Source organism: Choloepus didactylus, chromosome 5 (assembly GCF_015220235.1).
Source record: "Choloepus didactylus isolate mChoDid1 chromosome 5, mChoDid1.pri, whole genome shotgun sequence".
NCBI lineage: Eukaryota > Metazoa > Chordata > Mammalia > Pilosa > Megalonychidae > Choloepus > Choloepus didactylus.
Genome location: NC_051311.1, coordinates 87,387,822 through 87,403,207, shown reverse-complemented (window position 1 = coordinate 87,403,207; position 15,386 = coordinate 87,387,822). Strand labels below are relative to the sequence as shown.

The window sequence follows — 15,386 nt, the reverse complement described above, 5'->3', positions numbered from 1 at the left end:
CACTGAGAGAGTTTGTGAACAAGATACCTGCTCCACAGGAAATACTAAGGGGAGCACTACAGGCAGATAGCAAAAGAATGGAGAGAGAGGTTTAGAGAAGAGTGTAGAAATGAAGACTATCAGTGAGGGTAAAAAGAGAGTTGGGGGGAAATAAAAATAAAGTAAGATATGACATATAAAATCCAAAAGACAAAATGGCAGACAGTAGACATTACGTTGAGTGAAATTAGACAGATATAAAGGACAGATACTGTATGGTCTCCCTAATATGGACTAACAATGATGAGCGAACTTTGAGAGTTGAAAACACAGCTATTAGGAGACAGAAAGAGGTTAGAGATCGGGCATTTGATGCTGAAGGAGTAAAGAAGGTTCCACAGGATTGACTGTATAGATTCAGAAATGGATAGCACAATACTGTGTGAAGGTAGCACAACATTGTAAGTACTCTGAACAAAAATGAGTATGAGTATGGTTGAAAGAAGAAAGCTAGGGGCATGCAGGACAACAGAAAGAAAAATAGAAGATAAAGACTGAGATTTTTAACTTATCGAAACCTAGAGTGGTCAATGATGGTGATTAAACGTACAAATATAAGAATGTTTTTAAATGAGGGAGAACAAATGAATGTCAATATTGCAAGGTGTTGAAAATTGGATGGTATAGAGGAAAAAGTACAATCAATGCAAACTAGAGTCTGTAGTTAATGGTAACACTGAAAGATTCTTCCACTAGTTGTAACAAAGGCAACATACCAAAGCTAAATGTCTATAAAAGGGGGATATGGGATTCTTGATCATGGTGGTGGTGTCTGACCTTTTCATTGTATTTTATTTTTCTTCTATCTTTTGTATTTTTATTCTTCATTTTTTTTTTCTCCTTTTCTTCTTTCTTTGAGGAAGAGATAGAAATGTCCTCACATAGATTGTGTCGGTGAATGCACAATTATGTGATTATACTGGGAATCACTGATTGTTTACTTAGGTTGGATTCTAAGGTATGTGAATAAAACTGCTAAAAAAGATAAACATAGGGATATAAGAGCTGGAGAAAATGTGTAGAGAGGAATATATCTATTTCCTGTTGGTAGGGAAGTAGAATGGCAAAGCCAGGCTGGTGGTTCCACAGGAAGCTAACGATGGGTCTTGCAACCCCATTATTGGGTATATCCTTGAAAGAACTGAGAGCAAGGACATGACTGGACATTGCACACTGGTGTTTATGGCAGCCATATTCATGATTCACAATGGATGGAGGCGGCCTAAGGGTACATCGACTGATAAATGGAATGGTGAAATGTGGTGTATACATACAATGGAATACTGAGCAGCAGCAAGAAGAAAGGAAGTTGTGAAGTATACACCTAGGTGAATGGACCTTGTGGATAGTATGTTGAGTAAAATAAGCCAGAATCAAAAAGACAAACATTATAATGCCTCACTAATATGGACTAACTATAACTATAATGTGCAATATGCAATTCTGAGAATTGAATTTGAGAATATAGGTTATCAGGGAAAGGCTTATGTTAAAGGTTCCTAGATTGTAAGCTCTTAACAGCAGTCACATCTATTCACGAGTTGTAATGGTTATCTCTAAATTCTGAGATGCTCAGCTGTTTATGTATAACCTGGTTGGTCCCTGTAACTTTGCATATCTGCGTGACACCTGAGACTCAGAGCCAGAGTTCAGCAGCTATGAATGTCAGCATTACCCCATATAGCAAATGTTAAAGAAGATGAAAAAGAGATCAGACTTCAGTTAGAGATATGAATGAAATGGACTTGATCAGAACTAAGGTAAACCAGACTAAAGGGAAAAGGATGATATTGACTGTGTTTTAAAACCTCAGCTTCTGTGTGAGACCAAAGGAAGAGATGTTTATTTGGTGCAAAATCTATACTTTCTGTAACATGCTATATAATTTAACTAGTATGGTCAGTTTATTCAAACACCATAATTACATGAAACTCTGAATAAGGGGTGAGATCTGGTTGGTTTTACAGGGTAGTATGAAACCCTAACACATACCAGAACAATTTGGGCAGAGAATAAAAATTGTTTGCAAAGCCCCCCATGAGGGCCTGGGGAAAATGTGGAAACATTAAAATTTCCAACCTGGGGAATTCCTGATATTTTCACAAGCATTGGTGAATACCATTGCAGTAGCCCAAATCTTCAATCTTGGGGCTTGCTTTTATGAAGCTTGTAATGGCAAAGGAAAGTTTAAGCCTACTTATAATGGTGCCTAAGTGTCACCCTCAGAGAACCTCTTTGGTTGCTCAGATGTGGCCTGTCTTTCTCTAAGCCGACTCAACAGGTAAACTCACTGCCTTTCCCCTCTACATGCGACATGACTCCCAGGGATAAGGCCTGGACCTGGCATCATGGGATTGATAAAGCCTTCCTGACCAAAAAGGGAAAGAGAAATTAAACAAAATAAAGTTTCAGTGACTGAGAGATCTCAAATGGAATCAAGATGTCATTCTCAAGGTTATTCTTATGCATTATATAGATATCTCTTATTTGTTTTCAGTGTACTAGAAGGAAATGTACTAGAAGGAAATACCTGAAACTGTTCAACTGTAATCCGCTCTCCTTGACTCTTGAAGATGATCATATAACTATATAGCTTATATGGGATAACTGTAGGATTGTGCAAACCTTATGGCTCACACTCCCTTTATACAGTATAAGGACAAATGAGTAGAAAAAAGGGGACAAAAAGTAAACAAATAATGGGGGGAGGGGAGTATGAGACGTTTTGGGTATTTGTTTTTACTTTTATTTTTATTCTTATTCTTTGGAGTAATGAAAAAGTTCAAAAAAATGGATTGTGGTGATGAATGCACAACTACGTGATGATACTGCGAACAACTGATTGTACACTTTGGATGATTGTATGGTATGTGAATATATCTCAATAAAATTGCATTAAAAAATGAAGGCACAGGATCACATTTTTTATAAGGAAAACAGAAAGAATTTGCTGCCAACAGACCTTACTACAAAAAATGTCAAAGGAAGTTCTTCAGGCTAAAGGAAAACTATACCTAAAGGAAACTTTGGTATACAAAGGACATGCAGAGTGCTAGAAAGGTAAATATGTACATAAATTTAATTTTTTCATTTTTAAAATATACTTGAAAACGATTGTTTAAAAAAACAGCAACAATACGTTATGAAATTTATAACATAGGTAGAAGTAAGATATTTTGGCAACTACAGCAAAAAGATGTGAGGACTCAAAGAAAATTTAGTTTTAATAAGGGTCTAAGCATTATATATGATGTGATATATTATTTGTAGTAGATTATAGTAAGTTATACATGCATATCATAAAACCTAAAGCAGTCACTAAGAAACGATAACTAGAAGATACAGCTACTAACACAGCAGACAAAGTAAATGGAATAGTAAAAATTATTCAATCTAAAAAAAGTAGGAAAAAAATGAATAAAGAACACATGGAACAAACAAAACATGCAAGGTGCTATGTTAAATCTAACCACTTGGAAAAGTATATTAAATTTAAAATTTCTACACCCTAATCAAAATACAGAAATCAGAATGGATAAAAAGGCAAAGACAAATTATTACTATCTACTGAAAACACACCTTAAAAATAAAGATACTAGCAAAGTAAAAGAGTAAAAAAGTAAGTCTGACACAAATCATAATCAGAAAAAAAGCTATGTAGTTTGCCAAGTTAACAGAATAAACCATCAAAACATTTTAAACTTCTTGGTAAATGGAAAATATCACTTGAAAAATTCAGTATCATTCTTGATAAAAATTTTTAAGCTAACAAGAGAAGCAAACTGTATCAACCTGATAAGCAGCATCCATGAATAACCTACAAAGAACCACACACCTAATGGTGAAAGACTAAATGCTCTTCCCCTAAGATCTAGAGCAAAGCAGTGATGTCCACTTTAACCATTCCTATTCAAAATTGTACTTGTGATCTTAGCTATAGCCACAGGCAACAAAAAATTAAAAGGTATAAAGGTTGAAAAGGATGACATAAAGCTCTGCTTATTCAAAGATCATTCCATAAAAGGAAAGTCACAAAGAATCAAGACAAAAAGCTTCCAGAATTAATAAGTTTACAAGGTCACAAGATTTACATTCAATATACAAATATCAGCAGTATTTCTATATACAAGCAGAATTAGAAGTACTATTTATAATGCCATCAACAAATTTTATAAGTCCAGCATCATCCACTTGACACGTGTAAGACCTTTTCATTGAAAACTACAGAATACTGCTGAAAGAAATTAAAGATGTTCTACAGAAACAGAGATATACCACATTCAAGAATCCAAAGACTCAATATAAAGATGTGAATGTTCCCCAGCTGACTGACAGATGTAATGACATGCCAATCAAAATCCCAGCAGGGATTCTTCCAGCTTCCAAAAAGGATACAGAAAGCTAGAAAGAGCACAGTTAACACTCCGACAACAACAAAAATAAGGAAAAAACCCCAAACAATCTATGAATCCAAACTTTTACTGAACCCGTCAGAGCTGTGGTGGCAGGACAGTCAACCCGAAATCTTAGGAAAGAGAGGTGCCTTAACGAACAGATGAGACATGAGTACTTGCATACGTGGGGAAAACAATGCCGGACATCAGTAAGAATATCCAGTTCAACTGTTACCAAATTGCTAAAGGCTGATTGTGGGCTAACAAGAAAATCCACGGGGGTCACAAACACAAAGGAAATTCATACCCATTTGTAGTTTCCTCTTCACAGACTTTACCAGGTGCTCACAAAAAAAGTGGCAAGATGAGCAACCTGAGTAATCATCCTTAGTATAGGCTTGAGGGAGGGCAACAACAGCTACTGAGAGAAATGAATGAAGTCTTACCTGGATCCTTTCTACCATCTCTAATAAGGGGGCAGAGTGGAGCCTTAAAATATTGGGGGAAGGGTTCTAACCCTGTCACCTCTTGAACACTGTTGAAGGAAACAGAAAAAAAAACCCTATACACCTGTGGGAGGAGAAGGAATGCATCCTACAAATGGAAGTGGAGAAGGAACACAGAGAAGTCCCAATTCCTGAAATCCAGGACACTGCCCAGCCTATGATGGTAGATATGTTGTTATATCCAGTACAATAACGAATCCAGGTGGAAACAGCAGCAAAATAGTCAGTACAGGCTTGACCAGCAGCTTGAGTCAATCTCACTACAGAACATACCCATACCGCAAGTGACCCAGATTATGAGTAGCAGCTGCAATTTGTTTTCGCAGTCTGCAGCCCCAGAGAGATGTTTTCAATCATCCAGCCTGTAGTCTTCCAAGCAGTAGACCAAAAAAATAGGTTACTGGCAGCAGCCCAAGAGTCAGTAAAAATATTACAAGGTTAATCAAGGGGAGTATTGGTCAGAGACATGAGAATGGAGTGGAGTGACACATCTACTTTCAGTTCTCTGTAGCTGGCACTGAGGATGACAGCTGCAACAATACAGTGGATACCATCAGTTTTTAACTTGGCAGACATTCCCATCAATAAATCAAGCCCAGGTATTTACAGGAACTTCTGTGAATATAGGGCCCCAATGAGCCAGTGACTATGTTTCAAGTGGCAAAGTAAGAGATAAGGTTTCCTCAAATTGAGTAGCTGCAACCCCTTCATGGAAAAATAAGATGACACTAAGGCCAGGCTACTACACCCCTGAACACACTATTTTCATTTAACCAATACAGTGTATTAGGCCCTTTCCCTGTAAATCGTCAAGTCAGATCTACTCTAAATGGGAACATAAAACCAGAAAGTTACAGACATCTAAGGGTCAGGTGTTTAATTTTAACAAGAGCTTGGCAATAGGCCAATAGCTGTCCACCTTTTCAAAAGGGGTATACTTGGTGGCCATGTCAGGCAGATAGCAGTGAGTTAAGAAGATAGCACTGCTGTACTGGGAAATGGCCTAAGTACTCCAGTAGCCACCAAGTCTTTAACTCAAGCTGTGATTTTCTTTCTTCCTGGGATATATATTGTTATTGCTGGATCACTATGGAGGAGACAAGGGATCACCTCTCTCCATGCAGAAGTCCATGAATAGGAGAATCTCCTCTGGACTTCATGAGCATTCCACAGTATATATTCACATAAAAAATATCAACACCAATTACACATTTAGCAGTGAAAACCAGAACAACAGTACACTGATAAAGTCCAGAGGCTCCACCCACACTTTATTGGAATGAGTGCTTTTATTCATACTACAGGAACACAGACTAAGGAGTTCAGCAAATGCACATAAGGGACTACAGCCATAGCTGTCAGAAGACACTTATTTCCTCCAGGAGCACGATGAGTACAGGGTATGAAGGTGGCTAGCCCATGGAGGGGAAGCCTTTCTTCTGCTTTGGCTCCTTGCCCCAGGATCGAAGTTGCTGCCTCTCTCATGTTATCTCCAAGCTCCTACAAGCACCTAGGCCTAGGAGACTAATTTGCCTCTGTGCCTGTTACTGTAACTCCATCCTACAGTCCCCAATGCCTTCTGCCATTCTTGCCAACTAGTATGCTTTCTCCCCATAAGACCAGGTAGGTTGGTGACTTAGGCACCTGTATCCAACTGAACTATAAAAGTTTGAATTCCTCCCCTCCCTAAGTATGGTAGATTCCCTACCATACTTGACTTTTTTTCTTAAGCAACTGAGATCAGGGTAGAGAAGGAGGGAAAAATCAGGGAACACAGAGCAGCTCGGCACCAATAAGCAAGGCTTTGTATTTACATTTAATTTCAAGTGGCTACCCACTCAGATTCAACAAATGAACTTATAATTTAGTCTGGGTATTTAGTCCACCCAAAGCCCTATATTCTCATCGCTGACACCTCTTAGTTTGGCGCTGGGGACCTCTTGACTCAGTAGCCACAGCTATACTAGCTTTTGCTTAGGTCCCTGAAATTTGCTGCCTAATTGATGTAATATTTTTTCTGCCTTCAGCCAATGAAGTAAAGAAAAATCAAAGCACCATTTGAGCAGCTTGGTTTAACTCAAACTCTTCCTGCTTAGCCTCTAAAAATTCATTAATAAGTAGGTCAATAGGAGACTCTTACTCTCCACTCCTAACCTACAACTTTAAACAAAAGCATTTGCTATCATATTTCATATCCCCTAACCTAGCAGATGAGGGTATTTGCCATTTCTCTTCCAGAAGGCCATGTCTCTGTCAACATCACATCCTTGTTGCCAAAACTGTCAAAAATTTTTAAGGGTTTGGATTTTATCCTACTTGCAAGTTATGGAGCTAGTCGGTTCCCATTTCATGGATGTTTGCAGAAGACATAAGACACCTGGGTCAGAGGCAAAGGACTTAATTACCCATGACACAGGAAACAATATGAGCACAATGTTGGTGACAGTTCACCTTGCCCTCCAAGTCCTCTCACAGATAGACCTGGATAGATGCTGTGTACACAGTGGGTCTGCTTCACAGCCAAAGAACACTAAGCTTGGGAAATTTATCATTTTTATAGCAAACAGAAGCAGGTCTGCTCTTTGCTTTGGGGATTCATTACTTCATTCCTCAAAGCTGCTAGTTACAAACACATCCGTGAGAAATGGCCTGTGTAAAGAGCAGTCAGGTCTTTGCATTTTTAGCATATCCAGCAAAAACTTTCAGGGATGCTCAAGGCCCATGGCAGACTGATTCTCCCAATATGCTCCTATTCAGTCTAATACCAGAGGTCCTAGCCAGTACAATAAAGCAAAGTAGGAAACAAAACTAAAAAAAATCAAAGACTGGGAAGAAGTAAGCAGTTTCTATTTGCAGACAACATTAATTATCCATATAGAAAACACCATGGAATTCACAAAAATCTCCCAGGATTACTAATATATGAGTTTAATAAAAGTTGCAAGATACAAGGTCATATAAAACAACCAGTTGTATTTCTGCATAGCAAAAATAAAAAATTGGAAATTCAAAAAAAGTAGGTATATTGACTCCCAGGGGTAGAACTCTCCCTGGCAACGCAGGATATGACTCCCAGGGATGAGCCTGAACCCGGCATCGTGGGATTGAGAACAACTTCTTGACCAAAAGGAGGATGCGAGATGAAATGAAGTGAAGCTTCAGTGGCTGAGAGATTTCAAATGAATTCGAGAGGTCACTTGGGTGGGCATTCTTATGCACTATATAGATAACCCTCTGTGGGTTTTAATGTATTGGAATAGCTAGCAGTAAATACCTGAAACTATCAAACTCCAACCCAGTAGCCTTGACTCTTGAAGATGAGTGTATAACAATGTAGCTTACAAGGGATAACAGTGTGACTGTGGAAACCTTGTGGATCACACTCCCTTTATCCAGTGTATGGGTGGATGAGTAGAAAAATGGGGACAAAGAATAAATGAAAACTAGGGTGGGATTGGGGGGGGGGGATGGTTTGGGTGTTCTTTTTTACTTTTATTTTTTATTCCTATTTTTATTCTTTCTGGTGTAAGGAAAATGTTCAAAAATAGATTCGGGTGATGAAGCACAACTGTATGATAGTACTGTGAACAGCTGATTGTACAGCATGGATGACTGTATGGTATGTGAATATATCTCAATAAAACTGAATTTTTTTAAAAAAATAGGTATTTCAATTGCACTAAAAAAAGAAATAATTAGATTTGAATCTAACAAAATATATACAGGATCTAAAAGATAAGAGCTTTAAAACACTAATAAATCAATGACAACCTATAATAATAGACATACCATGTCCATAAATTAGAAGATTCAATACTATTAAAATGTCAATTCTCCCCAAATTGATCTACAGGTTCTCTGCAATCCCAGTCAAAATCGCAAGCAGGACTTTTTGTAGATATTAATAACCTGATTCTGAAATTTATATGGAAAGACAAAGGAACTATAACAGTCAAAACAATCTTGAAAAATAACAAAGTTGGAAGACTCACACTACCTGATTTCAAGACTTTCTATAAGTCTACAGTAAACAATGGTGTGGTTATAGGCAAAAGGATAAACCAATAGATCAATGGGATGGAATAAGGAAGCCAGAAATAGATCCACATAAATATGGGCAATTGATTTTTGAGAAAGGGGAGAAGGACATTCAATGGAGAAAGAATAGCCTGTTCAACAAATGAAGTGGGTTCAATTGGACATCAATAGGCAAAAAAAAATGAACCTCAATCAATATATCACATCTTTTAAAAAATTAATTCAAAATGAACAACGAACTTAATGTAAAAGACTTCTAAATGTAAAACAGAGTAAACACAGAAAATCTTTCTGATCTTGCATTAGGCAGGGTTCTTAGATACAATATCAAAAGCCCAATCTATGAAATAAAAAAATTAAAAAATGGTACTTTATCAATTTTAAGAATTTCTCTTAAAAAGTTACTAGTAAAAGAATGAAAAGCCAAGCCACAAGCTGTGAGAAAATATTTGCAATTCACATATCTGACAAATGACATGTATCCAGAATATATAAATACACACAAAACGTAATGAGAATTTTTTAAAAAGGGAAAATTATTTGACTAGACATTTAATATACAGATGGCAAATAAGCACATGAAAAGATACTCAACATTATTAGTCATTAGGGAAATGCAAATTAAAACCATTATGAAATTTCACTACACACCTGTTAGAATGGCTAAAACCAAACAAACAAAAATAACAATTCAACAAAGCTGACAATACCATATGATGCTGAGGATGTGGATCAACTGAAAGTCTCAAACATTGCTGGTAGGAATGTAAATAACCATTTTGGAAAACAGTTTGTCAGTTATTCAGAGAGTTAAACATACATTTGCCATAAGACCTGGCAATTCCACTTGTATTTTCCCACAAGAAATGAAAACAACAGCCCACAAAACACTTAAATACAAATGTTCATAGCACCTTTATTCATAATAAACAAAACTGGCATCAATTTAAATGTAAATGCATACAATGGAATACTACACAGCAATAAAAAGAAATTAATTCTGACACAGGTGAAAATGTAGTTGCATCTCAAAAATGTTATGCTGTGCACAAGGAGCCAGGCAGAAAAGAGTACATAGTATGTATAAAACTCTGGAAAAGGTAAATATAACCTACAGTGATAAAAGCAAAGCCATGTTTGTCTGAAACTAGAAGATAATAGAAGTAACTGGTTCTGAAAAGATATGAGAGTAACTTTTGGATATTAGAAATGTTCTATATTTGCACTGTGATGGTAGCTACATGAGTATGGACACTGGTCAAAAATGTGTATATTTTGTCAATATTATACCTTGATAACACTGATTCTTAAAAAGGCAAAACTGAAATATTGAGTCCTCAAATGAAATATTGTTAAAATGTATAGATTTGAAATACATGAATTTTGAAGTGTATGCAAAATTAAAATATTGTTAAAGTGTATAAAAATTTGAGTTAAAACTATATTTTTTATAAAGCATGAAAAACACAAAACAAAGCATTCTAAATACCTCCAATGGCTGGGGTTTGAGATGAGAAGGAACAATTATCTACGGAAATTATCAGTAATGCACTGGTTCTTGGATGGGATGGTGGAATCACAGTTCATGTTACTACTGTGCTTTAACAATATATATAAATGTCATATACAATATTTTGTACATATTAATATATTTCAAAAAATACAGAAAAACTGTTCATTACCCATTTCTACTTGCTTTAGATGTCAAGCACTACCTTTATCTATTCTATAATCATTGTTTTGTTCAGCAAACTTAAAAATACATAGGACTTGCATAAGAACACTGGTGATCTTGGTTCACCCAACCCAAATTTTCCCCTAAGGTTGTATATACATTGTTTGTCCACAAACTCTACCACAGGACTTTTCAGGTCCACAACTTTAGAAAAACAGTATGGCTTACTTCTATCACTGGAAAAGCCTTTTCTGCAGCCACTTCAATTGAAAATCATTTTCCCAACACACTGAACTGATTAGAGACTTAGGGCCTCACTTAGATAAAGACTATTTAGACAACTCTCAGTTCTATCACTTATCAGCTATACGAATCTAAGCAAGTAAAATAACCTGAGATTCAGTTTCATCTATATAAAACTTAAATAATTTTGTTATGTAAAATCAATTATTATTTATTAGAAAGCTAACACTAAATCCTAAAAAAGCCTCTAATGGTTGACAATATTATATTCAAAGACTGTATTTTAAATCAAAAATAATTTTTGAGGACTGTTATTCTTTATGCTTTATTGTGAATCAATGATTTCCTAAGCTAAGAAAAGCCCCATCCAGGGAAAGGGAATTTGACTTGGAAGAACTGAGGAGTTGAAGGATTTTAGAGGATAACAAGTACCTTCCTGGATTGGCATGGGGGTTAGGCTTGAAAAAGTATAATATCCAAGCCCTTAGCTAGGAACCCTTTGAAAGCAAGATTCCGATACTGTTTCTGTTTTTATTTCCATGTAGCCCCAATCCTACTTTTAGGAACAGCATAACCCTTGGCACATAGTAGGTTTTCAATAAATGTTTATTTTAGAGAAGGAGGAAAGACAAGTGTCACGAAAGCTTGGAAGGCTTTAGAAAATAACAAGGGTAGGGGTGTATGCCAAAAACAAAACTCATCTAATTTGGTGACTTTCACCTCAGGCCTCAAAATCATCCTCTTCTGTTTTCTTTCTCTTAGGCTGCAGGCAGCATGGCCAGGTATAAAAGAGTTCTCACTATATTCTTACTATAATAAGACAGTACTCGTAACCTCTGGTTACCTTTTCTCATTTGGTGTTACCCTTTTGTTCCTAACATGTTTGAGTGTCTAATGACTACTTATTCTGAACATTTCTTATAGTTATCCTGCATATTAAATGAGTTTACAATTCTTGAATTGTTTATTAATTTATAAATTCTAGATTATAGTTCTAATTTCTGTTAATATATCAACTTAAATCTCTAAATGCAGACTAGAAGGTAGCAATAACTGAAGATAAATTGCCCTATTTTACTAGGAAAAAGTCACCAATAAGCATAACTTTTACCTATCATTAATAATCTCTGAAAATTCATCCATTTTGCTTAATGGATGCCCCCAAGTAGTACAGTGGAAACTACTGAGTTGGTAGTGTAACTACAGTCTATACAGGAATTCTACCATTCTCTGGCTATACACATAAAGAATGTCAGCCTTCTTACAAAAGCATCATGTAGCTAACTAGTCTTAATACCAGACCACTAGATCACAGGTTGCCACTCAGCTGGTTCTCCCAAAAGCACAGAACCATAACAGCACAGAACAAGGAACCTGGCATAGCTTCATTAAATATATAATATAGGTGATCAACTGAAATGGCCTCAGGACTCAGAAATTATTTTAATTTTGCACAGAACCTAAAGTAGGAAAACTATGTAAACAAAGAAGCAACAGAAAACAAAGAGAAGCTAATGTTGAAAAAAACAGTACAAATATAACTGCAATTCTTTGATTAAATCAGAGAGAAAAACTCAACAAAATTCATAATATTAGAGGAAGTAAATAAGGATATAATGCAGTCAAAATAGTAAGTCAGAAAATGTTGGGGAAATAATTTGGAAGACGACCCAAAGAAGGCATGTCAACAGTCAGACATGTGAAGGAAATTAAACTGTAGTAATAGGTGCAGGGCCCAAAATCTATATTCAGATGTGAAAATGGAAATGAATGTCATGTACTGATTATTTTTATGATGTATTTGATGCGGGAAAATGAACAGTACAAAAAACAAAAATAAAACATTTTAGATGCCCAACTTAGGTGAGGTAGGGAAGGATGGCGACAAAGGCTTTGTGGAATTTTCTCTGTTAAGAGTACGCAATCTTGGTGTGTGTACTTCATCCAATTACAGTCAGTTTTCAATTATTCTTTTATAGATACGAACCATCAATGTTGACTGTCTACTACACTGGCTACACCCCACTTTATGGAGGTTTCAGCAGATGGTCCATTTCTATTTTCCTGGTAAAACATTTGTTGGGAAAGTAATTTAAAGTTCAGAAGCCAACTGTAATTTTTGAATTGACGTTAAACTGCAATAATCCTTTCTTCCCTGTGTTTCAGTATCAGCGAAAGTTGAGAGTTAGCTAAGTTAAATATTTATCAAAAAAGCACCCATAAAGCAATACAGTTAAAAAGTTAGTCTAAGCAATTAGAAAACTGCTTTTGCATATATACTTTGCAAAGAGTCTCAAAGCACTTTCAGTTGCAGTTAATTCTAGTATTTCACATGGTTTAGTTCTTTACTTACAAACTTAAGAGAATCATCAAAAATGTACAATGGAATTAGACACAAATTAGATAAGAATGATTTAATATGAATAGTGCAATGTAAATGTGATCAACAAATTACTCTCTCACAGTCACAGTTGTCAAAACTTCAGAGGGGGCAAATGTGTAAAATTTAAAAACGAAGACTCCCCATAGGAATTTTGGGAATTAAAATAGATATGCAATCAAAATGTTGTAAGTAGAAAGGAAAACAACTTGTAAAAAAGATTTTAATAAAGCTCCATTTGGGGGCTGGAATCATATTTGCTGCTTAGATATCATTGGGAAAACTAAACTGCACCAATAAGCTATAAAATTATTTGTTAAAATATAAATTTTGGTATAAAATCACCAATTGTAGCCTTTTTCAAAATTGGTATCCTATATGAATACAAAATGTATTACATATAGGAGTGTGAAAATCTGCATTGCTATGGAAACCAAAATATTTGTAAATTCTAACATGTGATTTTACTTTTTTCACAAAAATAATGTAATCTGATTTTTAATCCAGTGGTTTATATATTTGCATATTTCTTAAAAACAGGGGAAATTAGGACTCCTTTACTAAGAAATGAGTACCCTGAAATCACCAAACCAGTTTGTGGTTCTAAAAAGAAATGTAATTATACTAAGTATTCTATGCAACAAAAAATAATTTTTAAAAGGTATCTTGAGTATCTTTAACCACAAGATACTTGTACAGAGGATACACAGAAGTTTCCAGACCTGAAATTTTCTGCTACCATTCTTTCATCCAGAGACCCCAGATCATGTTTTTTCAAAATAATCTGAACACAACTTGAATATGTTTGTCTCACAGAGGTAAAAATTAAAAAAAATAAAAAGAGCAAAGATACATACAACAAAAAAATCAAAACTATACTCTGTCCCAGAGAATGCTTTACTTGTCAAAAGTCACAGTTAGTAACTGATAATTTAACTCAGATCATCCAATTCTAAGTGTCAAGTACTTTCATGATTTTCCATAGAGAAAGCCAACTATCTGCCTAGAATTTGCAAAGTTTTAACACTGGCTTTGCTGCTAACTTACTTCAACTTTTTCCTGTCAGTAAACTTATCTGTGCCTTGGTTTCCTCTATTTTGGAGAGAAATTTTTACAATAAATATAAGTAGATACTTGAACTTTTGGCAGAAAAGTACACTATATATATTTTCTACTACGTTAATAAACATTCTCCTCCCCACTACAAATTTCCCATCCAAACATCAACTCCTGGTATTATCTATTCTCTGGTGTTAGTTTTGTGCTTAAAATAGCACTATATGTGCTTGTGCATATGTGTCTGTGTGCATGCTATCTTTCAATATGGCTGGCATTCAAGCAGGATTCTTTTTCCCAACTTTCAAAATGTACGAATAATGGCACATTTTCATTTTAGCACTACCAAAGCTTTACCACCCAAAGCTGTGCAGAAAATTTTAGAAATTCACAACAAAATTTTCCACCACATAATTCTCAACTTCTATAGAAATGCAATACAAGAATCAATTACTACTTAGCTATTCCCCAGTGTGGCTTAAACACAACCAGTGGAAAAATAAAAATGCATAACACTTCTCAGAATCATAAAAGAACAATTCCAACTGCAAACAGAAACCTTAGTATACAATATTTTAAAAAATGATCACTAATAGTCCTAAAATAACAGAATTAGGTGATGATTAACATTCTAATACAGCAGACATCTGCAATATATCTATTTTGTCACAGATACAGAACCCATCACTTAATAAATTCAAGTGTAAAAAAAAAATTCTCCTCACTATTGATATTAGAAAACTATTTATAGGTAACAAAAGTTAACTGAAATTCCATTTTAAATTTCTTAATCTCATTATATATACCATTCTTTTTATTCCTTAAGTAACATATCTTAAAATTATTTAAATGATTTTAGCTTTAATTTATGAAGGCATAATTTATTTTTTCCTTTACCATTTATCTTCATCAATTACATTAACATATGGCTACATGTAATATTTAAAGAATAGCAACCACTACGAAAAGTGTCCAGGTTAAAAACAGAAAAAGCCAGTGAAGCAAAGTGTTAAGGCAAATGATCAGTATATACCTACCAAATTAGAGGGTTACCA

General features: G+C 35.3%; 1 protein-coding gene across 2 annotated transcripts in view; it reads right to left on the bottom strand.

Moving 5' to 3' along the window:
• COG5 (component of oligomeric golgi complex 5) overlaps window positions 1–15,386 on the bottom strand; it is a 518,626-nt gene that overhangs the window by 378,976 nt on the left and 124,264 nt on the right. The window lies entirely within an intron of this gene.